Raw genomic sequence first — 24,462 nt, forward strand, 5'->3', positions numbered from 1 at the left:
ATTTTTATTTTTACTTTTTTTGAGACAGGGTCTCACTTTATGGCCCAGGCTGGAGTGCAGTGGCATGATCACGGCTCACTGCAGCCTCAATCTTCCAGGCTCAAGTGATCCTCCCACCTCAGCCTCGCAAATAGCTGGGACCACAGGTGCATGCCACCATGCCCAGCTAATTTTTTGTGTTTGTAGAGACAGAGTTTCTCCATGTAGCCCAGGATGGTCTGGAACTCTGGATCTCAAGCAATCCTCTCGCCTTGGTGAGCCACCACACCTGGCCAAGGTTGTTAATATTTTAGTCTTTGTTAAAATAGGCCAGATGGTCTCTGTCACAACTCAGCTCTGCAGCTGTAGCGTGAAAGCAATCATGGACAACATGTAAACAAATAGGCATGGCTGTGTTTCAATAAAACTTTATTAGGGCTAGATTTTTGTATGCAGACTATAGTTTGCAGACCCCTGATCTAAAGTTACTCTCATTTATATTAGGTGCTCGTCATTTCTAAATCTTTTTTCCCTCCTCATGTCTTTGTGGACATACTTATAGAGAAAAAAAATAGAGAAATAATTTTATATAAATGAAAGCACTTTTTTTTTCATAAACCATGAAGGAGACTGAAGCACTTATAAAAAGGGAAGCTATATTTAAAAATATTTTAAATTCAATTTTACTGGAATTTAACTGAAGAAAATGAACTGAAATGAGACTGCAGGAACTGCTGAAATTCAGACCCATATTTCTTTACCACTGGTGATAATAGTTCCTAAAATATTCTGATAAAATTAAGAAGAAAAGAGATGATGAAAAGATTAGGAATTCTTTTGCTCGTTAAAATTCTGGTTTTCAATTTTGGATGCAGCAGTTGAACTTGTACTGTGACAAATCAGGAAATATGCATCCTTTCATTTCTCATGCCTCCTCTGAAGTCTCATTACTCATGCGATTGTTTTTAAATGGTCAAAGCTATTTACATTCTCTTCTGTACCACAGTTACTTGAGTCTTTTGGTCTTAGATGTTAAAATAGACAGGCAAATGCCCATCACCGATTCTTATAGTAAGGCTTCTCTATTTATTTATGTATTTATTTGAGATGGAGTCTCACTCTGTCACCTAGGCTGGAGTGCAGTGGCATAATCTTGGCTCACTGCAACCTCTACCTCACAGGTTCAAGTGATTCTCCTGCCTCAGCTTCCCTAGTAGCTGGGACTACAGGTGCACTCCATACCCTGCTAATTTTTGTGTTTTTAGTAGAGATGTGGTTTCACTGTATTGGCCAAGCTGGTCTTGAACTCCTGACTTCAGGTGATCTGCCCGCCCTTAGCTCCCCAAAGTGCTGGGATTACAGGCGTGAGCCTCCACATCCGGCTCCATTCCTTTGTGTGTGTGTGTGTGTGTTTGAGACGGAGTCTTGCTCTGCCTCCCAGACTGGAGTGCAGTGGTATAATCATGGTTCATCGCAGCGTCAACACCCCCGGGCTCAGGTGATCCTTGCACCTCCATCTGGTGCAAGGACCACAGGTGTGTGCCACCACACTGAGCTAATTTTTGTATTTTTTGTAGAGAAGGGGTTTCACCATGTTGCTAGTCTGGTCTCAAACTCCTGGGCTCAAGCAATCTACCTGCCTCAGCCTTCCAGAATGCTGGTATTATAGGCATATTATATTCTGATGGAATGGTGCCCCGCCCATTCCCTGTGTGTGTGTGTTTTTTTTCAAATATTGATTCCTCTCTTAATCAGCTGGATTTCATTACCTAGTAACTTTTTCAAGAACAATTTATGGGTGTTTTATTTTGGGATTTTCCTCTTAGCTTTATTCTAGATAAGGAGAACTTGTCTAGTTGTAAAATTCCCAGGCCACACTTTCTATCAAGTGTTACATCATTTAACATCACAGTATCTCCATTCAGTTTTAGACTGATTGGGTTTTGTGGTCCCACTTTCCCATCTCCCCAATAATGTGTGGCTGCTACATTTCTCCTGTTCTTTTCTCTTAAGAAAGGTCCATATTTGAATTCATGCTGGCGGGATTACTTGGCTGTGTGTATTAGTCTTGGGGTCGTCTCTTTTCTTAGAACCTCTTTGCCTTTTACCCCTGGGTATTGTTTGGGGAAGCCTGAGTACAGCTTTTTTCACCCCTTACGGGTCCCTTCTTTTTCTTCCCGGATGCAGTAAGGAACCTTTCTTCATTGTTGGGATTTTATTTCTTCTTGAGAATGTGTGACATTATTAATCACATTATATCAGTTTGTGTTATTCTTTTTTTTTTTTTTTTTTTTTTTTAGCCGGAGTCTTGCTCTGTCGATCTCCACTCACCACAGCCTCTGTTTCCTGGGTTCAAGCAATTCTTTTGCCTCAGCCTCCCAAGTAGCTTGGGTCACAGGTGTGCGCCACCACACCCAGCTTTTTTTTTTTTTTTTTTTTTTTGTATTTTTAGAGGAGACAGGGTTTCCCCATTTGGCCAGGCTGGTCTCAAACTCCTGCCCTTGGGTGGTCCACCCGCCTTGGCCTCCCAGAGTGCTGGGATTACAGGTGTGAGCTACCATGCCCAGCCCAGTTTGTGTTATTCTTCACGTTTAGTTCTCCCTTCATGTTACGGGAATCTTCTATTTTGTTTATTACTATCTTCTTAATCCATTTATCGAGTTCGTTATCTTAAGGACACCCGTTTTTGTCTTTGTTCCTGTATAATACTCTCAATTGCTTTTATAGCTTTGCTTTCCTTTGCTATGGTAGACTCAAGCCTTTATTTGTTGTGAGTAATTTTGATTTTGGTTGCTCTCTTCTCCTCACCATTCCTGCTCCTTATTTCTATAATGATGTTGTTTTGATCCCTCTTCTGTTTCCTTAGTTTCACCTTCCTCTCTTTCATTTCCCTTCATTACTTACTCACTTTGACTTTATTGTTTTATAAAGTTCATGTTTTCTTTAAATTTGTTTGTAGTGGGAATCACAGGTAATTAGCCTTCTTTTCCTCGGTTATATTTTCTTTTTTAAAATTAATTTTTTTTTCTTTCTTTTTTTTTTTATTTTTATTTTTTGAGACATGGTCTCCCTTTGTTGCCCTGGCTGGTCTCGAACTCCTGGGCTGAAGTGATCCTCCCACCTCAGCCTCAGGTGTGAACCACTGCACCCAGCCTGTTTTCTCTTCAATTATGTTGTCTGCCTCTCCCTCCCTCCTTCCCTCTGTCTCTTTTTCTTGTGTTTTCATGCTGGCTTAGCCCCTGTGCCATTTCTTTTTATCTTGATCATGCTTGGCATAAACCACTCTGTCCATTTTCTAGTGAATTTAATATAGTATAAATGAATTCTCTCGAATTTTCTACCTTTTCTAAGATCTATTTGTCTTTCTCTCTGACTTGCAGTCTGAAGACTGAATATTATTTTCTGTGTATTTTTGTGGCTTGTATGTAACAAGGGGGTGGGGGTGTGTGCCTGGGGGTGGAGGAGAGCTCTGCTGAGGTTCTGTAAAGCCTCCCTTGGAGGCCTTGGCTTGTCCTATGCCAGGATTCTCTCTGCCTAGGAGTGTGCTATTCCCAAGAAGGACGGAAACCCCAGAGTGGGTAACGCTTCCCTCCTTACCTCTGATGGTTTTCTTGCCTCTCCTGGGGTCCTGCTATTTTATAGTGGCAGCTCAATGCTTCTCCTCTTGAGGATTTCCTCCCTCCCCTCCCCTAGGCTGCTATACCTCCATTCAATTGGCTTCTCTCCAAATTAGGCCGGGTGCAGTGGCTCGCGCCTGTAATCCTAGCACTTTGGGAGGCTGAGGCGGGTGGATTGCCTGAGGTCAGGAGTTCAAGACAAGCCTGGCCAACATGGCGAAACCCCGTCTCTACTAAAAACACAAAAATTAGCCCGGTGTGGGGGCAAGCACCTGTAATCCCAGCTACTTGGCAGGCTGAGGCAGGAGAATCACTTGAATCCAGGAGGCGGAGGTTGCAGTGAGCGAAGATCGTGCCACTGAACTCCAGCCTGGGCGACAAGAGCAAAACGCCGTCTTAAAACAAAACAACAAAAACAAATTAGCAGGTGTAAGTGAGAATTTGAGACTTTTGTTTATGCACCTTTTTTCTCTAATATTGCATATAAAAGATGGGGATTAAGTTAGGAACCTGTAATAGTTTTTGCGGTGGAACAAACAACTGCAAAATCTCAGCGGCTTACAACACATGTTGAGTTTCCTGTTCAGGAGTCCGCAGGTAAGTTCCACTCTGTGGGGTGTAGGCTGGTCTTGGCAGGGCCAGGCTGGACCCAGGATTCAGATGGGTTCCAGGATGCTCCATGTCTCTGCTCTGGAACCCAGGATGGAAGGGAGTTGTGACCTCCTGGGATCACAGGAGCATGAAAGACCAAGTCCCAACACACAAGCACATTTAAAACCTCTGCGTGCATCACTAGCTTAACTCCAGTGGGAGGTACAGCAGCGTCACATGGCGAGAGACAAGGATGTAAAATCCTAGACATAGGAGGAAGTATAGAACTAGGAGCATTTTCCAACTGACCCCAGAGACTCCGTAAGTTTTTTGAGAATCTTCTGTTTCTTTCGTTTGTGGCCACTTTTGAAATTTAGGGCAGGAAATTATATTACTTTTCCTTGGTTGGAATTTGGATAACATTTTTTTCGATTTAAAATAAAGTATTTGTTTTAGTAAGAATTAGGAGATTGTCAACCTCTCATCTTTACCCAGAAGTCCTTTTATAGTCTCTGTAGAGATTTTCTAAGCTTCTTTAGAAAGTAAACTCTGGTTTAAAAACAAAATTACAGATTATAGGAATTTCTTTATTACAAACCAAACCATCTGCTGCTGTAATTGGGACTCTAGTTCTGTGCTTCTTTCTGGGGATGCTCGAGCCCCAGTAAATGGTTTTGGGTCAGGTTTCTCCTGTTTCCTTTGGATGTCTTCTCTGGTTAAACTTTAAACAATCTAAAACATCCTTAAATGATGTTTTAAAATGAATACTAGGCATCTGCATGCCGTAAGTAAATTTGTATTAAAAGGGAATAAAGTGAGGCTTTCAAAAATTTTATTTAATAGTAGGTCACGAGAAAGAAAGGTGATTAAACTTCTGGGTGAACTTGGGTGCATGGATGGATTTGCCAACTGGTGGGCTCTACTGGTCATAAGCCCACAGCTGGACTTTTCCATGGGGGGGGTGGCCAGGATCTGGGCTGGAGTTGCTGAAGGATCTGGTATCGGGTACAGGAAGTACATGGTGTACACATAATTGATATATTGCATGGCAAAGGAGCACATAGCATGTGCATTGAGGGTCAAGTGTCCTAGGGTGTGAGATTCTTGTTCAGGATCTGTGCAGGGAACAACTCTCTAATCTCCTGCCAAAGGTGAGAGACAGCAGCACCCTGGTGTAATTGGGTAGAAGTAGTATCCAGGATCTAGCTGCTCCATAGTCAGAGATACGTTGACAATGCTAATCCTATTTGTGTTATGAATTCAGTGTTTTTATTTATTTATTTATTTATTTGAGATGGAGTCTTGCTCTGTCACCCAGGCTGGAGTGCAGTGGCATGATCTCAGCTCACTGCAACCTCTGCCTCCCAGGTTTAAGTGATTCTCCTGTCTCAGCCTCCTGAGTAGCTGGGATTACTGGTACATGCCTCCATGCCCAGCTAATTTTTTGTATTTTAGTACAGACGGGGTTTCACCATGTTGCCCAGGCTGGTCTCAAACTCCTGAGCTCAGTCAGTCTACCCACCTCGGCCTCCCAAAGTGCTAGGATTACAGGCATGAGCCACTGCACCTGACCGAATTCACAGTTTTTAAAAAATTCTTTGCAGTCAGTGGGATTTCAGAAGAGAACAGAGATGTGTGCATTCATTCCGGCCACCATGTTGAACCAGACCATTCCTTTTATGTTCCTCCTTCCTGTGCTTCCTTTTCTTAGAGTGTCTTTGATCTCTTCTCTGTTTAATCAAACCAGAATCATCTTTCACAGTGCAGTTAAACTATTCCTCTCTTCCATTTACTGCCCACTCCTCATTTACAGAAACTTTGATTAAGACTGGCTGTGTGCTAGTTAATGTGCTTGGCATTGAGGTGACCCAGATAAAAAGACACACAGCTCCTATTCTTGAGTCTAGATTACTGTTTAGAGGGGAGGCTGTTCAGGGAATGAGCATTTATTAGGCAGTTGGATCATGGAATTAATTGAGGTAAGTGACTGACAGCATGGGAGGATTGCTGCTTTGGTCAGAATGTTTATGTCCTCCCAAAATGCGTATGTTGAAACCCTAACCTCCAATGTGATAGTATTGGGAGGTGATTAGGTCATGGGGGTGGAGCCCTCATGCATGGGATAAGTTTCCTTATAAAGAGACCTCAGAGAGCTAGCTTGTTCCTTTCACTATGTGAGGACACAGTGAGAAGGCACCATCTGTGAACAAGGAAAAGGGCCCTCCTCAGATTCTGACCATGCCAGCACCCTGATCTGGGACACCCACCACAGTGAGAAATAAATTTCTAATGTTTAATTTGTTATAGCAGCCTGAACTATCTAACCCATGTCTGCCTGAAAGGGTCACAAAGACTTCCTGAAGGAGGTAGCATTTGGGTGAACCCTAAGAAGGTGTTTTAAGCAGAGAAGACCAGCATGAAATAACAGGACTATGAGAGAAAGTATGAACCGTGGTTCATTCCCCAGCTCAGTGTTACAGAATGTCAAAGCCATTTCCTTCCTTTGCACTCCCACTGTCATTTTAAAATTTATTACTTTACCATTTCTATGTGTGAAACACAAAGGTTGCCAAGTCCTCTGGTCTCTGTTTCTTTAATATTCAAACACAATCTTCCAAATACATTTTCTAAGATTTTCACATCCCAGAGGCATAAAATGGTCCTGTCTGTCTTGTGTGCCCCAAGCATTGACCCAGTCCAGTCCTTTTTTTTTTTTCTGTCCCACAGCACTCTCTAGATGATTGCTGTGTTATAGACTTTTACTGAAGGCTTGAGGAGAACAGAGGGGCACATGGCTCATTCTTGTCTTCTCTTTTTCTTGGGGCCTCTGCCCGCTGCCACATTGCAGGGGCTCATTCTCCCTTCTGTGTAACTTCTTTCCATTTCTTTTCTTCCCTGAGTTCCAAATGCCCCCTATCCTTCCTTTTGAGTTTGTGGGGGAAACCAACAAAATTTAATTTCAGTTTTTCTTATTGAAATTAATTGTTTCCACCTGTGGGTTTCTACAGGATTGTTTTCCTCAATTAAGCAAATTTTCCCCACCATCTTTTTGCTGTGGATGTGTCAGCCTTCTCTGCCAAATATAAGCCCCCTGAGGTTGGGGAGCTTGCTTATTTGTGTTTATATAACAAAGCATAATGTTTCACTCATAGTCATGACTCCAATAAATCATTCTTCATGTATTGCTGAAAGCTCAGGGTTTTGCAAAAATCTGATTGAATTTAATTCCCAAATGGCAGTTTCTTCATCCTCCGTGCAAGCCCATTTGATTCTTAAGCTGCTCCTCATTGAGATTCTTCCAGTCAAAGACAAATGATGGTGGTAAATCCAGCAGGAGACCTGAGACTTCATCTGCTGGAGCCCTGGGCTTCCTTTCCCTGTAGCATCCACAATAGTCACAGGAGGCAGTTTGAGCGTCTGCCCTCCTCCTACCGTCAGGGGTGCATCTGCACTGGGCAAAGAAACTTCACCTATCAAGGGCCCCCGCAGAGGTCAAGAGTCTCAAGTGAGATGGTGTTGAAGTTTTGTGTGCATGTGAGTGAGGCAGTGGTAAAGGGGTGGTCACTAGTATGGATGCCCTTTTCCTCAGGGACTGAAAGATTATGGGACCTTCACCTCTGCTCTGTTTCTCTGTGATATTTTGTTCTCACAAGAGGCTGGAGGAATTTTAAATTTTCCTTTCACTATTCATTGATCAGTGGCACCAGTATGCAATCTGGCCAGTTCTACAAAGGATCCTTTGGTTGACTGGGGTTGGCTGGTGGTTCTTCTCATGAAGAGTCCTAATGATAGTTTCTGGTTGTGAGTCCTAATGATAGTTTCTGGTTGTGAGTCCTGACAAGTTTCATGGTGGGTGGAGTGGTCTCATTAACCATATTTGTTATTGGTGGGTTTTCAAATCAATAATTGCCCATCCAAATGACATGGTAATAATGATTACTTGTAGGCATTTTTCTGTTGAAGATAAACAAAGTTTTATATTGTCCTTTCCCTTCAGATTAGCTGCTGTATGCATTTTGAAGAAAATAACTTTCTTAGAAATGGAAAGAAAACTTTTGATAAAATGCTTGAATCACAAGCAATATGACAATTCTGAGAGATTTTCTTTCATTCCTATAGGATATATTTTAACTTCCTAGAAGGGGTTTAGATTTCTAAAGTCTATAAATTTTTTCTTTTTCAGAGGCTAGAAAAATACAACTTCTGTTTGCACAGCCATATGTTACCTAGATTTTTTAGAGCAAGCTGGAGATATGCTTGGTACGTAGGCATTCTTGTGGGAAGTGGTCGCCATGCCTGACTGTGTGTTCCCACTGTTCTTTGGACTGGGGAAGTTGATTTGAATTTCCCAGATGTGCTCAACTCTTGTAATCATCTGAAGGGTTCTTCCTGACAGGTGCACAGACAAAACCAATTCACTGAGACTGTGGTAGTGAAGTAAAGAAGAGATTAATTGACATGAAGTTGACCATGTGGAAAACTGGCATTATCACTCAAATCAGTCTCCCCAAAGGCTTGAAAGTTAGGATTTTTCAGGGATGGTTTGGTGGGCATGGGACTAGGGAATGGGTGCTGCTGATTGGCTGGGGAATGCAATCATAGGGGTGTGGAAAATGGCCCTTGTGCACTGAGGTTACCTTGGGGTGGTGGGGGGTGGGTGCCACAGGACCCGTTGAGTCATGAATCATGAATCCAGTTTGGGTCAGTCTGAAAATATCTCAAAAGACCAATCATAGGTTCTACAATAGTGATATTATCTATAGGAGCAATTGGGGAAGTCACAAATTTTGTGACCTCTGGCCACATGACTCCTGAGCAGTAAGGAATTATCAAAACTATGCCTACATTTTAGCAAAAAACATTTTCTTATGTTTGTTCATTAGTCTTACAAGGACAATTTCACTCCCCAACAAAGAAGGAATCAGTTTTAGGGAAGGGGCTATTATCATCCTTTCTTCAAAGTTAAACTATGAACTAAATTCCTCCCTGGCTTACAGCCAGGAATGAAGAGACCGGCATCCTGTGAGGCTAGAGGCAAGATGGAGGAAGCCATGCTAAGCTTCTCTCACTGTCTTAATCTTTGCAAAAGCAGTTTCATGCTGGTGGGAGAAAACAGGTTTCTGGTTGAATTGGCACCTTTTCTCAACTGAGTGAATGAAGTCTTCTCAATGTTGGCTTGCAGTCAAGTAATGAGGCAATTTATTCAAATAGTAAGCTAGCTTGAAAGTGGAAGAAATGATGTTAAATTATAGCAATATCTACACAACTTAAAATTTCCCTTTCATGAAATATTAGCATGTATATAAAATTTACTATGGAGTAACTGGGAGATTCCCCTTCTCATGAGTTCTTTGTTTTGAGATAAGTAACAGCAGTAGGAATAGAGAAGGTAGGAAGGTTGGTATATCAGTCAGGCCTTGGCTCATGCAGTTTTTGTGGCTGGCAAGTTCAAAATCTGAAATTTAGGCCTGGTGCAGTGGCTCACTCCTGTAATCCCAGCACCTTGGGAGGCTGAGGCAGGAGGATCACTTGAGGTCAGGAGTTCAAGACCAGCCTGGCCAACATGGTGAAACCTCATCTTTACTAAAAATACAAAAAATTAGCCAGGCCTGGTGGCACTCGCCTGTAGTCCTAGCTACTTGGAGGGCTGAGGCAGGAATCACTTAAACCTGGGAGGCAGAGGTTGCAGTGAGCTAAGATAATATCACTGCACTCCAGCTTAGGTGACAAAGTGAGACTTTGTCTAAAAAAAACCCCTGAAATTTATAGGACAGGCCAGTAGGTCAGAAGCTCAGGCAGGAATTCATGCTGTAGTCTTAAGGCAGAATTTCTTTTTCTAGGAAACCTTAGTTTTTGCTCTTAAGGACTTCCTTGATTAGATGAGGCCCACCCACATCATTGAAGGTAATTTTTACTTGAAGTCAACTAATTGCAGATGTTAACATCTACAAAACAATCTATTAATTATGACAACACCTAGACTAGTGTTTGATTGAATAACTGGGTACTACTGCCTCACCAAGCTACACATTAAGGGGAACATCACAGCAGATAAAGCTGGAGTTTTTGCAGGAGACAGAAGGAAATGGAAAGGGGAGTCTGATCCCTGAGGTGGACTATTGAGATATGGTGAGGAGGCAGGAGGGGAATTGAGTATATTGACATTGGACCGATACTTCTGAGACTGGAGAGAAATGAAAAAATATCTACTCATCTGGATGCATGCATAAGTCAATTAATGTTATCTATTAAATCTATTAATTAATTGTTTTCTATTAAAAAAATCCATGCATTTGTAAGACCAAGGCAGGTAGCTCTTTGGGGGACTGGGATGGCCACAGCTCTGAGCTGTAAAATCTGAATGTTTTTGGGAGGCTGAGGTGGGTAGATCATGTGAGGTCAGGAGTTTGAGACCAGCCTGGCCAACATGGTGAAACCCTATCTCTACTAAAAATACAAAATTAGCCAGGTGTGGTGGCACATGCCTGTAATCCCAGCTACTCAGGAGGCTGAGGCAGGAGAATTGCTTGAACCTGGAAGGCAGAGGTTGCAGCGAGCTGAGATCTTGCCACTGTACTCCAGCCTGGGGGACAGAGTGAGACTGTCTCAAAAAAAAAAAAAAAAAAAAAAATCTGGTAAAAATGTACTTGGCTGGAAAACTGAAGACAGGAAAAACTTTCTTAGCCTATAGCCTATAGCCGCCTCTTAGCCTTAGCCTGTGCTTGTTCCAAACAAGCACAGTGAATCTTATTGAAACTTGAAAAAAGGAGAACTTAATAAATATCAATGGATCCAAGAGATAGGGAATGAAGATTAATTGTAGAGAGGCCGTTATTGTTAATTCAAGACATGTAAAAATGTTATTGACTACAATGTGCTGGCTAGCTTTATCATTGTAGATTAGCACACTTAAAAATATTTATAAAAGATTCACTCAGGACCGTATTCCCTCAATCCTGATTTTCTCAAAAGGTCTTACTGTTCTACAGCTAGGAATCGTCCTACCCGGAAGATTTTTCAGGACTCCAACCATCTAATTTGGGAGGGATTCTGCTATTAGTTCCTACATGTAAAAGCTGAAGCATTAAATTCCTCATTGTCTATATGATAGAGTATGTCTAATGGAATAGTGGGAAAGATTTATGGTTCAATTATTAATGTGTTAGCACTGTTGATACATTTAACAAAACTCATTTCCCTTCAATAAAAGCCATTAGCCCTTTCTAAACTAAGCGCATCAACTTTGGTAGTTTAAGTAGATGTATTCAGTAGTTGCATAATGTTGACATTTAGTGTCCTATTTAGTGTCACACCACTCCAACCACTGCGCATTTGGTTTTCTTGTCCAGTTAAAAAGAGAAAAAAAGACATTGTTTTCTTTCTTCATCTTCTTTTATAATACTGCCTGAAAATGGCCTTTTAAAGTCAGAAAACGTCACTTACTTGGCTGTAGATAGTCACCAAGGCTTCAGTTTTTGTAGTTGTAATGAGCGCCAAATACTGATGGGGCCCAGTAAAACCTGCAGGCTGCCTTGTAAAACTGCCTGGATTTCTGTTTGGATACAGAGTGGTATTGTTTCAGAAGCGTATATGCTTTTCGTAAACTTTTTTTCTGGTAAAAAATTTAAAAGGGAGCTACTTGTCATGTCTTTAGCATTAACTGAAGCTATAGTAGGCCTATAAAACAATCATTGAGATGCTATTAAAAGTATATGAATAATAAAACAGCTAGAGTAAGAAAAAGTTTAAAAGAGTAACTTGGCCTTGGTAGAGGCCTCTTTGCAGAAGAGCTTCTCAGTGGGTTGTTTGGTTGTATTCTGGCTGTCATAGGCAATTAAATGTTATTTGGCAATCAGGGAACCTGTACCCCCGCTTTTGGGTCTTAGTAGTAAAGGCTCTGGAACATTTTCTGGGTTGTAAATGGCAACAGAGCATAATGCAATAATATTCCTAAGAAATCACATTGGGCTACTTAGTTTATATGAGATATTTATGAGGGCGCAAGTTTTATGAAGTTGTTTTATTGGTAAAAGTCAAAGGCACTAATAGCCCAGGGCCATGTAAGGAATTATGTGGGGTGTGGTGGAAGAACTCTGGGTTTTTGGTGCAAAGCAATCCCAGATCTGAATCTAAGTTCTGCTGTTTAAGAGCTTTGCAACCTAGGACAAATTATTTAAGTTCTCTGAGTCTTAAATCCTGCTTTTATAAAATGGGTTTAGTACTAATAGCTATTGTGAAAAGTTACTGAGAGAATTACTGAAGATAACATGTGTAAGGTACAGAGCACATCTCTGGTAACATATTTGGTGCCTAAGAATGTTAGTTATTTTTCTCCTTGTTATTTGAAGATTATTAGTGATTTTTTTTTTTTTTTGGAGACAGGGTCTTGCTCTGTTGCCCAGGCTGGAGGGCAGTGGTGTGATCCCCACTCATTGCAGCCTTGACTCCACAGGCTTAAGCGATTCTCCTACCTAGGCCTTCCTGGTAGCTGGGATCACAGGTGGATGCCACCATACATGGCTAATTTTTTGTAGAGATAGGGTCTTGCCATGTTGGCCAGGCTGGTCTTGAACTCCTGGGCTCAAGTGATCCACCTGCCTCAGCCTCCCAAAATGCTGAGATTACAGATGTGAGCCACTGCACCTGGCCGGTTATTAGTGATCTAATATGATGTATACTTAGTATTACTGTTTAGTGGAAATCTTTTTTTTTTTTTTTTTTTTTTTTTTTATAGCTGTGAAACAGCACAATAAATGGTCATAGTGTGAATACTGTGTAATGACCACTCAGATAAAGACACAGATCTGGCTGGGCATGGTGGCCCACACCTGTAATCCCAGCACTTTGGGAAGCTGAGGCAGGCGGGTCACTTGAGGTCAGGAGTTCAAGACCAGCCTGGCCAACATGGTAAAAATCCCGTCTCTACTAAAATTACAAAAATTACCCAGGGGTGGTGGTCTATGTCTGTAATCCCAGTTACTCGGGAAGCTGAGGCAGGAGAATTGCTTGAACTTGGGAGGTGGAGGTTGCAGTAAGCTGAGATAGTCCAACTGCACTCCAGCCTGGGCAACAGAGTGAGACTCTGTCTCAAAAAAAAAAAAAAAAAAAAAAAAAAGAAGAAAAAAAGACACAGATCTCCATCAGTACCCCCAAATGCCCCCAACATTATCCCTTTCTTCTTCCCCAAAATAGTCATAATCCGACTTCTCACACCATTAATGAGTTTTGTCTGTTTTTAATCTTATGTAAATTGAAATACACTATTTTTGTGACTGGCTTCTTTTACTCAACAGTTTTTATAAGATTCATCCATATTGTTGCCTATAGCAGTTACTTCATTCACATTTCTGCATTGAATTTCATTATATGAGTATATTTGTTCAGCTATTATTGATGGATATTTTGGAAGTTTCTGGTCTTGCCTAATAAAAATAGTGCTGTGGGCCAGGCATGACATTGTGCACCTGTAGTGCCAGCTAGTCAGGAGGTTGAGGCAAGAGGATCTCTTGAGCCCAGCATTTTGAGGCTATAGTGTGCCATAATCACACATGTGAATAGCCCTTACACTCCAGCCTGGGCAACATAGTGAGACCCTGTCTCTGGAAAACAGTAGTGCTGCTATGAAAACATCTCTTTCCATGAATACATACATGTATTTCTGTTAGATATATACCTTGTAGTGGAATTGCTGACTTACAGGGAAGGCATGTGCTCAACTTTATTTTGCATTGATTGATTTATTGTGCTGAATTTGAGTAGGGACTTCTAAACAGTTCTCCAAAGTGGTTGTACCAGGTAGTAGACAAACTTTGTATCCCTATAAGCAATTTATGAGAGTTCTAGTCATACTTTGTGCTATACTTGGTATAGTCAATCTTTTTAATTTTAGATAGGCAGGTAGTGGTATCTCATTGTGACTTTTTGAACACTTTGCCCTAATGTGATCTGAAATCTTGATTGTAAGAAATGGGCCCTAGAGCCACTCTGGTGTGGAATGTAGCTCGTCCTCTAATCTTACTGCAAAGGAACCAAGGAAAATAGATGCTGGTACTGAGAATTTATGATTTTTAGGAAAATGAATAAATCTCTTGGTGATAATATGAATCTAAGGCCATATGAGCTGCAGTAAAAACTGGAGGTCCCTGAAGGTGGTCACAGCCCGAATCTTTCTTGAGAATCATGATGATATTTATTTAAGATGCACTAAGATTTTGAATTACCTGCTTGGCTCCACCCTCTTCCTTACCCAACCTCTGTATGTTCAAAGCAGATCTGGAGACTTACGAGAACATTATAGTGGATTAAAAGCCTATCTATTGTCCAGCAGAAGGCTGAGGGGTCGATGAAGGGCAGGGAGGATCACTGGGTGGCTTCATAGCCTCTCCCCTCCTCCACACACCTCCACTGCACTCCTTCCATCAAGAGGAGTCACCAGGGCGCACTTAGACTGGATTTAGTCACTGTCTGACGGGACTGACTTTACTCAGTTGAATTAAACAAACAAACCGTAAGTTTTGTGAATGTGTTTTGTTGTTTACAAGTATTTTATTTGCACATCAAATTAATATGACCATAGAAAAATGTTAATGGCATCATTTTTCTATGCAATCAAAAGATGCATATAAACATATTGTATGTCTTTAGTGATTAGTGTAACCAGTTCCCTATGTTAGACATTTAACTTGTTTAGTTTTCCTCTAGCAGAAACCAGAAACATCTTTTTAAGTTAATTCTGTATGTACAAGTGTAATTTTTAAAAACTCTTATTATGAAAAATTTCAAACATATGCAAAAGTGGAAGGAATAGGGAACAAATCTCCACAAATGCATGAATTTAGTTTCAACAATGATGGTTCATCTCATCTATACTGTCCCATTATGCCCCGCCAAGTATCTCGAAGCAAATTCCAGGCATCACATCATTTGAACCTTAGTTCAGTGTGCACTTCTAAAAAAAAACCTCTTCTTCCTCTTCTCCTCCTTCTACTTCTCCTCCTCCGTTGTCTTCTTCTTCCTCCTTCTTCCTCTTCATGTTCTCCTCCTCACCCTCCTCCTTCTCCCCCTTCTTCTCCTTCCTCTCCTTCTTATTCTATTTTTTCCCCCCAAAGAGACAAGGTCTTGCTCTGTTGCCCAGGCTGGAATGCAGTAGCACAATCACAGCTCACTTCAGCCTGGAACTCCTGGGTTCAAGTGATCCTCCTGCCTTAGCCTCCCGAGTAGCTAGGACTACAGGTGCATACCACCATGCCCAGTTAATTTTCTTAAAATTAAGAATTCTTTATACAAACTGTGGTAGTTTCTCATGTTTAAACTATACGTGTATTGTAGAAAAAATTGGGAAGACTAGGTGGCTCTATTAGCGTGCTCTCTCTTTTTTTTTTTTTCTGAAATGGAGTCTTGTTCTGTTGCCCAGGCTGGAGTGCAGTGGTGCGATCTCAGCTCACCACAACCTCTGCCTCCCAGGTTCAAGTGATTCTCCTTGCCTCAGCCTCCCAAGTAGCTGGAATTACAGGCACCCACCACCACTCCCAGCTGATTGTCATATTTTTAGTAGAGACACAGTTTTGCCACGTTGGCCATGATGATTTCGAACTCCTGACCCCAGGTGATCTGCCTGCCTCAGCCTCCCAAAGTGCTGGGATTACAGGTGTGAGCCACCGTGCCCGGCCTCTCTTAGCTTTCTGTTGCTACATAACAAGTAACTTAAACTTAGTGGGTTAAAAGTACACACATTTTTGCTGGACGTGGTGGCTCACACCTGTAATTCCAGTACTTTGTGAGGCTGAGGTGGGTGGATCACTTGAGATCAGGAGTTTGAGACCAGCCTGACCAATATGGTGAAACTCTGTCTCTACTGAAAATACACACACACACACACACAAACACACACACGCACACACAAAATTAGCTGGGCATGGTGGTGTGTGCCTGTAGTCCCAGCTACTCAGGAGTCTGAGACAGGAGAATTGCCTGAACCTGGGAGGTGGAGGTTGCAGTGAGCCAAGATTGCGCCACTGCACTGCAGCCTGCGTGACAGAGTGGGACTTCTCTAATAAAGGGGGAAAAAACACAAAAAACGACACACATTTCTTATCTCACAGTTTCCAAGGGCCAGGAGTCCAGGCACAGCTTAGTGGAGTTCCTGCTTCAGGGTCTCAGAAAGCAGTGATCAAGGTGTTGGCCAGAGCTGCAGTCTCATTCAAGGCATGGGGTCCTCCTTTAAGCTCACCTGGCTGTTGGCAGAATTCAGAAGCTACTCATAGTTCCCACTGCACAGCCCTCTCAATAGACCCCATCACAACACACAGCTTGCTTCTTCCAGCTAACAAGGGAGAGAAGTCTCTGATGTCTGGCAAGGTCCAGTCTCTCTTTTAAGAACTTTCACTTGATTAAGTCAGGCCCAACCAGGATAATCACTCTTTTTTTTTTTTTTTGAGACAGGGTCTTGATCTGTCACTGAGGCTGGAGGGCAGTGGCACGATCATAGCTCACTGCAGCCTCGAACTTCTGGGCTCAAGTGATCCTCCTGCTCCAGTCTCCCAAGAAGCTGGGACTGTGGGCACTTGCCACCACACTTGGCTGATTTTTGTTTTGTTTTGTTTTGTGATTTTTAGTGGACACAAGGTCCCTCTATGTTGTCCTGGCTGGTCTCAAGCTCCTGAGCTCAAGCGATCCTCCCACCTCAGCCTTCCACATTCTTTTGATTAAATAAAAATCACTGATGTGGGACCTTAATTATACCTGCAAAATCCTTTTACTTTTCCTATATTCTGTTGTCTAGATGTCAGTCACAGGTCCTACTTGTACTGAAGGGGTGGAGACTACATAAAGGCATTAGCAATAACCAAGAAGCAAATAATATCTGAAATTCTATCCTACTACTAATTTAGGGCAGGAGTTGGCAAATTCTTTTTGTAAGGGGTTGGATAGTAAATATTTCAGGCTTTGTGGGCCAGATGGTCTTTGTTGCAACTGTTGGGCTCTACTATTGTAACAGGAAAACACCCACAGATAGTATGTAAATGAATGGGTGTAGCTGTGTTCCAACAAAGCCATTTACAAAAACGGGGTGGCCAGCACTTTGGGAGGCTTAGGTGGGTGGATTATTTGAGGCCAGGAGTTTGAGACCAGCCTGGGAAACATGGCAAAACCCCATCTCTACAAAAAATACAAAAGTTAGCTGGGTGTGGTGGTACGCACCTTTAGTCCCAGCTACTTAGGAGGTTGAGGTGGGTGAATCCCTTGAGCCCAGGAGGCCGAGGCTGCAGTGAGCCTTGATTGTGCCACTGCACTCCAGCCTGGGTGACAGAGTGAGATCCTGTCTCAGAAAAACAAAAACAAGTGGTAGGTCATGTTTGGTCAGTGGGCTGTAGTTTGACGACCCCTGGCTTAGGGTATATGATATTCTAATATACTTTTTTTCTCCTTACAAGTACACACCCACATTCAAAACCACTGACTATGATACTATTTTACAACTTACTGAGTTGGAATCAACTCTTATGGGCACTAGATGAAAATGATATCTAAAAGTTTGTTATATTATTATTATTTTGAGACAGAGTTTCACTCTTGTCACCCAGGCTGGAGTGCAATGATGTGACTTCAGCTCACTGCAAGCTCTGCCTCCCGGGTTCAAGTGATTCTCCTGTCTCAGCCTCCCAAGCAGCTGGACTTAACAGGTGTCTTCCAGCATGCCTGGCTAATTTTTGTATTGTTAGTAGAGACAGGGTTTCACCATGTTGGCCAGGCTGGTCTCGAACTCCTGACCTCCAGTGATCCACTCGCCTTGACCTCCCAAATGCCTCAGCCTCTGAAAGTGCTTGGCCTCCCAAGGGCGTGAGCCACTATGCCCGGCCCAATATATTTCTTGTAGAGCTTCCTTGAGGGCATTATTGATTCCCTCTCTTAATAATTCCTAATTCCTACCATAAAGGTGAAGAACTTTTTTTTTTTTTTTTTTTTTGAGATGGAGCTTCGCTCTTGTGGCCCAGGCTGGAGTGAAGTGGTGTGATCTTGGCTCATTGCAACCTCCGCCTCCCAGGTTTCAAGTGATTCTCCTGTCTCAGCCTCCTGAGTAGCTGGGATTACAGGCATGTGCCACCACGCCCGGCTAATTTTTCTTTTTTTTTCTTTTTTTTTTTTTGTATTTTTAGTAGAGATGGTGTTTCATCATGTTGGCCAGGCTGGTCTTAAACTCCTTACCTCAGGGGATCCACCTGCCTCGGCCTCCCAAAGTGCTGGGATTACAGGCATGAGCCACCGCACCTGGTTGAATAACTTTTTTTGAAACTTAGTGCCAACAGAAAATTTGCTTCCCCTGACTAGCTGATTTTTTAATTCTATTACAAAAATTCTATAACTCACCATATTTCTCTTTGTATTTAGGCTTCCAGGAAGCTTGGAGTCTAAGTGAAACCTGATTATGGAACTATAATAGACCTGAGAGTTTGCATATTATTCTTATCTACCCAGGCATGCTATTTTATCCTTACTTTAATTCACTGTTTCTCTACTATTATTTTATTGTGTAAACAAACTCCTTTGTGGAATAGCATAGAGTAAAAATATAAACTTCTGTTCATTGAACTAGAAGGCACCACTGAATTTATATGCATAATAGCTCCAAATTAGAAACAGCCCAAATATACATTAAGAGGAGAACTAATATATTGTGGTATAATCATATGATGGAATTTTACATAGCAACAAAAAAGACCAACTACTGATACATGCTACAGTGTGGAAGAACCTCATTGACAATGCGCTGAGCAGAAGTCAGGCACAAAAGAGTAGAGATGGCATGATTCTATTTATATTAAGTCCAAGGGCCCATAACATGAATCAGAATTGGTGAAAGTCAGGTGATTGCCTTGGAAAGGGATGATTTCTTGGTCAGTGTCAAGAGGAAACCTTGTGAGGTGCTAGAAATATCCTGTATCTTGAACAGAGCTGGTATGGAGTGTATACCCATGTTAAAAAAATTACTAAAGTGTGAATTTAGGATTAGTACACATTATGCATTTTGCTTTATGTATATATATCCTCCCCATGAAAGATAACTACTTAAAATATAGTTTCTTGCTCATTTCTCTTCTATGTTTATGCAAAAGTGTCTATTGGGAAAAAACTTTAAAACTGACAATCTCAAAAGTTCAACTTTTAAAATTTCTGAAGTTCTTAAGTTAGCAGCAATTGTACACTTTTATTACACTACCTCTTAAGTGCATAGCTGAAAATATATGTAAAGATAGCTTCTGAACCACAACAAAAGAGTCAAAGCCTATGGTTGTACTATTTGTTCCCTTCATAATGTGGCTGAGAGGGTGAGTGGGAGTTGGAGTTGGCTTTAGGCAACTTGCCAAGCTCAGCCCCTGAAGGCAGTGGCTGTCTATAGTGGCATCTTTTATAATTTGCACAGAAATACTTTTTCTAATTTGCACTTCAAGGCACAGGTCTGTAGCAGCCCTGCACAAAGATGGTACTTATGATATAATGTTAATTTTTAGGACTAACTGTATTTGGTCATCTTTAGAATGGAAGCCAGCCTCTGCTTGGGTCTTTGCAATCTAAGGGATATTTTAGAAAATAGAATAGGAAGAGTCAATATTAATTTCCTCTCCTCACTTTTTGTGTCTGTATTGTGCTTAGGGATGTTAAGAATACAATCTCTAGTTGGCCTAGTAAAGGCTTAATGGGGCAGAGCCACATGGAGTTTGAGGAAGAATGAATTTTTGCTGACCAAAGAGATCCATACTTTTAGCTGAGGTCCCTTGGAAAGATTGAGTTCATCTTGACTCTAAAAGTGGTCAAAGTGGCCATCACTTAGAAGAGACCATGTGAGTGAAAGGTGAAAGGAAGTATCGAATCAAATCTATCCTAGCAGAAACACAAGTGTCCAGGAAAGAAAGCAACAAGAAAAACCAAAAGCAGATTGAGATCAAAAAAGACACTTAGCGTTTTTATAGATATACATTTCAGGTTGCAGTTTACATTATCAAACAGATAAATGGAGACCATTAAGACCCACCTCTTACGCAGATGTGTAAAACTAAAGCTAAACCATATTGAAATATTAATACACACTGCACTGCTGCTCAGTTTATACTTGCCTTTTCTCATCTGATATGAGACACACTGGAATTATAAGTGGGTTCAAAGTTTTCTCCATCACAATAAAATGGTGTGTCCGGAAATAATAATGAAAAAGTCCAAACAATATGTTTTGGTAAGTCCAATGAAAGATTACTCATATGACTCTAGCTTAAGGTTAAGAAAAACAATCTAGTACCTATTTTGGGTACTTCAGGTATATTTGGGTAAAATTTGGACTTAAACATACACATAACTGGTATTGCTTTTTTTTTTTTTTTTTTTTTTTTATTTTTGAGACAGAGTCTCACTCTGTCATCTAGGAGTGCAGTGGCATGTTCTCGGCTCACTGCAACCTCCGCCTCCCAGGTTCAAGCAATTCTCATGCCTCAGTCTCCCGAGTAGTTGGGATTACAGGCACGCGCCACCACACCCAGCTAATTTTTTTGTATTTTTAGTAGAGATGGGGTTTCCCCAAGTTGGCCAGGCTGGTCGAACTCCTGAGCTCAGGTGATCCACCCACCTTGGCCTCCCAAAATGCTGGGATTATAGGCGTGAGCCACCACGCCTGGCCTGGTGTTGCTCTTAAGACTCTTACTGGAGGAAGTTTGCCTTGTAGTGCTGTTAACTCAGCCCTTTTAAAGTAATGGAGAAATAATTTTCTGCTAAAAATTTTAGATGTTAGGATCTTTTCCTTCTCCAGCAAAACAATCTGAACACACTCACCATAATGAAAAGCCTACTGGGTTTTTGCTCCTTGAACACACTCCTGGATTTGTTGATGAACTCCAGACTTGGTCAAGTTTTCTTTATTTCAGACCCACTTAAAATTGGCTTAAGCAGAAGATAAAATTTACCAAGAAGATCTTAGCTATGCAATCTGGGTTCCAGTTTCAGATTTCTGGGAGAGAAACTTGATTGACCCAGCTCGGGCCAGGTCCCCAGCCCTGAGACCATTACCTATGGCTGGTGGCAGAGTCACATGGTCCTAATGTAGCTATGGGGTTCATCTGTGGGAGTCTTAATTCTCAGCAGATACAGGTAAATGCTAGGAAGATATCTCCAAAGTTGTTCACTATAACTCAAGGATTCTCTATGCTCTCAACTCAGCCCCCATTTTGACAGTAAGTATCAAGCTGACCAGTATCCCTATTGGACACCATTCCTAATGGGGCTTGGGTTTCCACATTTCTTCTTTGTTTTTTTATCACAGAAGCCAGCCCCAGAATCAGGTCCATGCCTGAAGTTATTGGGCAGGAAGTTATGGGGATAGAGTAGGTGGGTGACCAGTCCTAGGCTAAAACCTTTTGTGATTTTGAAAAGCATTTGTTTCTCATTGCCTATGTGGCATCTTTATCTGAAAATAGTTTACTTCCTTAAATTTTAAATCTTGCAAGGTGTGGTGAGATTTTGTGTTTATATGTGAATTTAATCTTCTCTGTGGGCCCGGAATTTTAAAAACTGTTTTAAATTGAATGGAGAATGGCATGGTTCTTGAAAGCAGACTGACTGTGTTTAGCCCAGCTGGCTCTTGGTGACGGCAAGCACGCATTTTCCATTTCTAAGTAGGCTTGATTCTTGACAATCACATTGACAGGGACTCCCTCTTTTCTTTTCTCTTCTTTTCTTTTCTTTCTCCCTTCCTTTCCCTTCACTTCCCTTCTCCTTCCTTTCCTTTCCTTTCTCCTTCCTTCCTTCCTTTCTCCTTCCTTCCTCCTTTTTTCCTTCCCTCCCTCCCTCCCTCCTTTCTTTCCTTCTTTCCTTCTTTCCTTTCTTTCCTTTCTTTTCTTTCCTTTCTTTTCTTTCCTTTCTTTCTTTCCTTCCTTTCTTTCCTTCTTTCAATTCATTATGGTGGTTTATTTTGTGGAATTCATAAAAGAACTCCAGGGACAAGATTGCTTTGACCTGTAGAGCTCAGATGTTTTCTAAACCTTTGATTTCTACTTTTTAATCTTAAAATGCAGTCTAGATTTCTGTAGCATTTTTGCCTGTTTTGCTCATGAGAAGACCTCCCTGGTTGATGTTCCTATGATACAGCTAGCACGGGTTCACTTTTGTCTACTTCTTCAGTGCCTGTGGTTGACCAGGCATTTTACTGGATATAAAACAGTAAGAAGTCTCTGGTCAGAAAAGATACCCATGAGAGTTGAGTGTATGTCTTAGTCTGTTCAGGTTGCTATAGCAAAATACCACAGACCAGGTGGCTTATAAACGATAGAACTTTATTTCTCCTAGTTCTGGAGTCTGGGAAGTCCAAGGTCAGGGCACTGGCAGATTTGGTGTCTGGTGAGGGCCCACTTTCTGGCTCATAGACAATGACTTCTTGCTGTGTCCTCATTGGAGAAAAAGAGGAGCCTCTGTCTTGGGTCTTTTTTATAAGGGCACTAATTCCATTCATGAGGGCTCCACCCTTATGACCTCAGCACATCCCAAAGTCCCCACTGCCTAATACCATCACCTTGGAGGAAAGGATTTCAACATAGGAATTTGGGGGGGACACAAACATTCAGGTCATAGTGAGATGTAAATGCATCAGTGCTCTATTCTAGGAGAAGAACTGCATGACAACATCGAGGCTGTGGCAATAACACAAGGGAGGCAGGTGACAACATCAAGTCTGTGGCAATAACACAAGGGAGGGAGGGCCCACTTGGTACAGGCCATCGTGAAGGGCTTCACAGTGGACATGGCACCATCTCCTCTCTTGTTCATGCCAACGCAGACAATTACCAGTGGAGGTTCCCAACCTCCCTTCCTCATCTCCTGATTGTGTTGGGCTCTAGCCCTAAAAACTATCTTCTATGGCTTGGTGCCAAGACCCTCTTCTTATATGAGTGCTTTAGGGGGCGGGTTGGGAGGGAACACTGCTGTCCACTGTTCTGGGAAGTCCAAGGCCCGACATCCTCTGAGTAAGTTTTCCCAGCATCCTGGAACTTGAATTTGTAGATAAGGCGAGGTGAATAGTTCAGGCTTAACTCACTCTAATTTAGCTGAGTAGACAAATGAAAGCAAAACACATGCAGCACAGCACAACCGAACTCAGCCCAGCACAACACAAAACCTCCACTAAACCTACAATCACAGTCAGCAGCCTGTCACAGTGGTGAAGCCCTAACATGATCATTTTGTCTAATCCCACCTGGTTCAAAGATCACAAAGGAAATTGTAGCCAGAACACCTGAAATTGGGGGGCACAAGGGCTTTCACATGCACTTATGAGGCAAACTACAGTGAAGAGTAAGTGCAGATGAGCTTCTCAGTTCTAAGCTGATCGCTGTAAGAAATCTGGCAAAACTTCCCAAGTCTCTGTATTTAGGGCGGAAAAAAATAGCAGCAGCAGAGACAAGCTAATATCAAAGGCAATTTATAATCAGCTATTTTGGAGGTTTTCCTGGGCACCTCCTACACTTACTTGAGTCTTGGAGAGTGGAGAGTACTGTAAGTGCTTCTATCTATATCTGTGTTTATCCAAGCCCCAAAAATCAGGCCATCAACAAAAGAGAACCCTACTTTGGTCACTGACAGCAGCTGTACAGTTCCTAGCCTCACTGGCTTTGGTTCCCTTATCTTTAAAATGGGGACAATAACATTGAGAGAATAAAGATAAAATATGGGAAGTTCTGAGCACAGAGCTTGGAACACAGTAGACACTCAAACCTGGTAGTTATTGTTTTCATACCAGCAAAGAAAAGCCTGACAGCTGTCTAACTCATTGCTACTCTAAGTGTGGAACACAGACCCGAGCCAGCTGGCAGATTATTGGTTACCAGTCTCCAATGACATAAGCACTGAGATGGAGAGGCAGCACTTGAAACTTTGAAATTTGGCAGAGTAATTTTATGTGTGTTGAATCTAGTAATAAAATAGCTGGTCTTGTATTTTGTTTGTATTTGTGCCTTTTCTGAAGTTTATTTTGTTGGGCCAGGCACGGTGGCTCACGTCTATAATCCTGGCACTTTGGAAGGCCAAGGCAGGCAGATCACCTGAGGTCAGGAGTTCGAGACCAGCCTGGCCAACATGGTGAAACCCTGTCTCTACTAAAAATACAAAAAATTAGCCAGGCATGGTGGCGCATGCCTGTGGTCACAGCTACTCAGGAAGCTGAAGCATGAGAATTGCTTGAAACTGGGAGGCGGAGGTTGCAGTGAGCAAAGATTGCACCACTGTACTCCAGCCTGGGTGA

At 41.9% G+C, this 24,462-nt stretch overlaps 1 long non-coding RNA gene across 1 annotated transcript in view; it reads left to right on the plus strand.

Annotated features, from left to right (window-relative positions):
• LOC129044090 (uncharacterized) overlaps positions 1-24,462 on the plus strand; it is a 137,912-nt gene that overhangs the window by 2,958 nt on the left and 110,492 nt on the right. The window lies entirely within an intron of this gene.

The sequence above is a fragment of the Pongo pygmaeus genome, chromosome 13 (assembly GCF_028885625.2).
Source record: "Pongo pygmaeus isolate AG05252 chromosome 13, NHGRI_mPonPyg2-v2.0_pri, whole genome shotgun sequence".
NCBI lineage: Eukaryota > Metazoa > Chordata > Mammalia > Primates > Hominidae > Pongo > Pongo pygmaeus.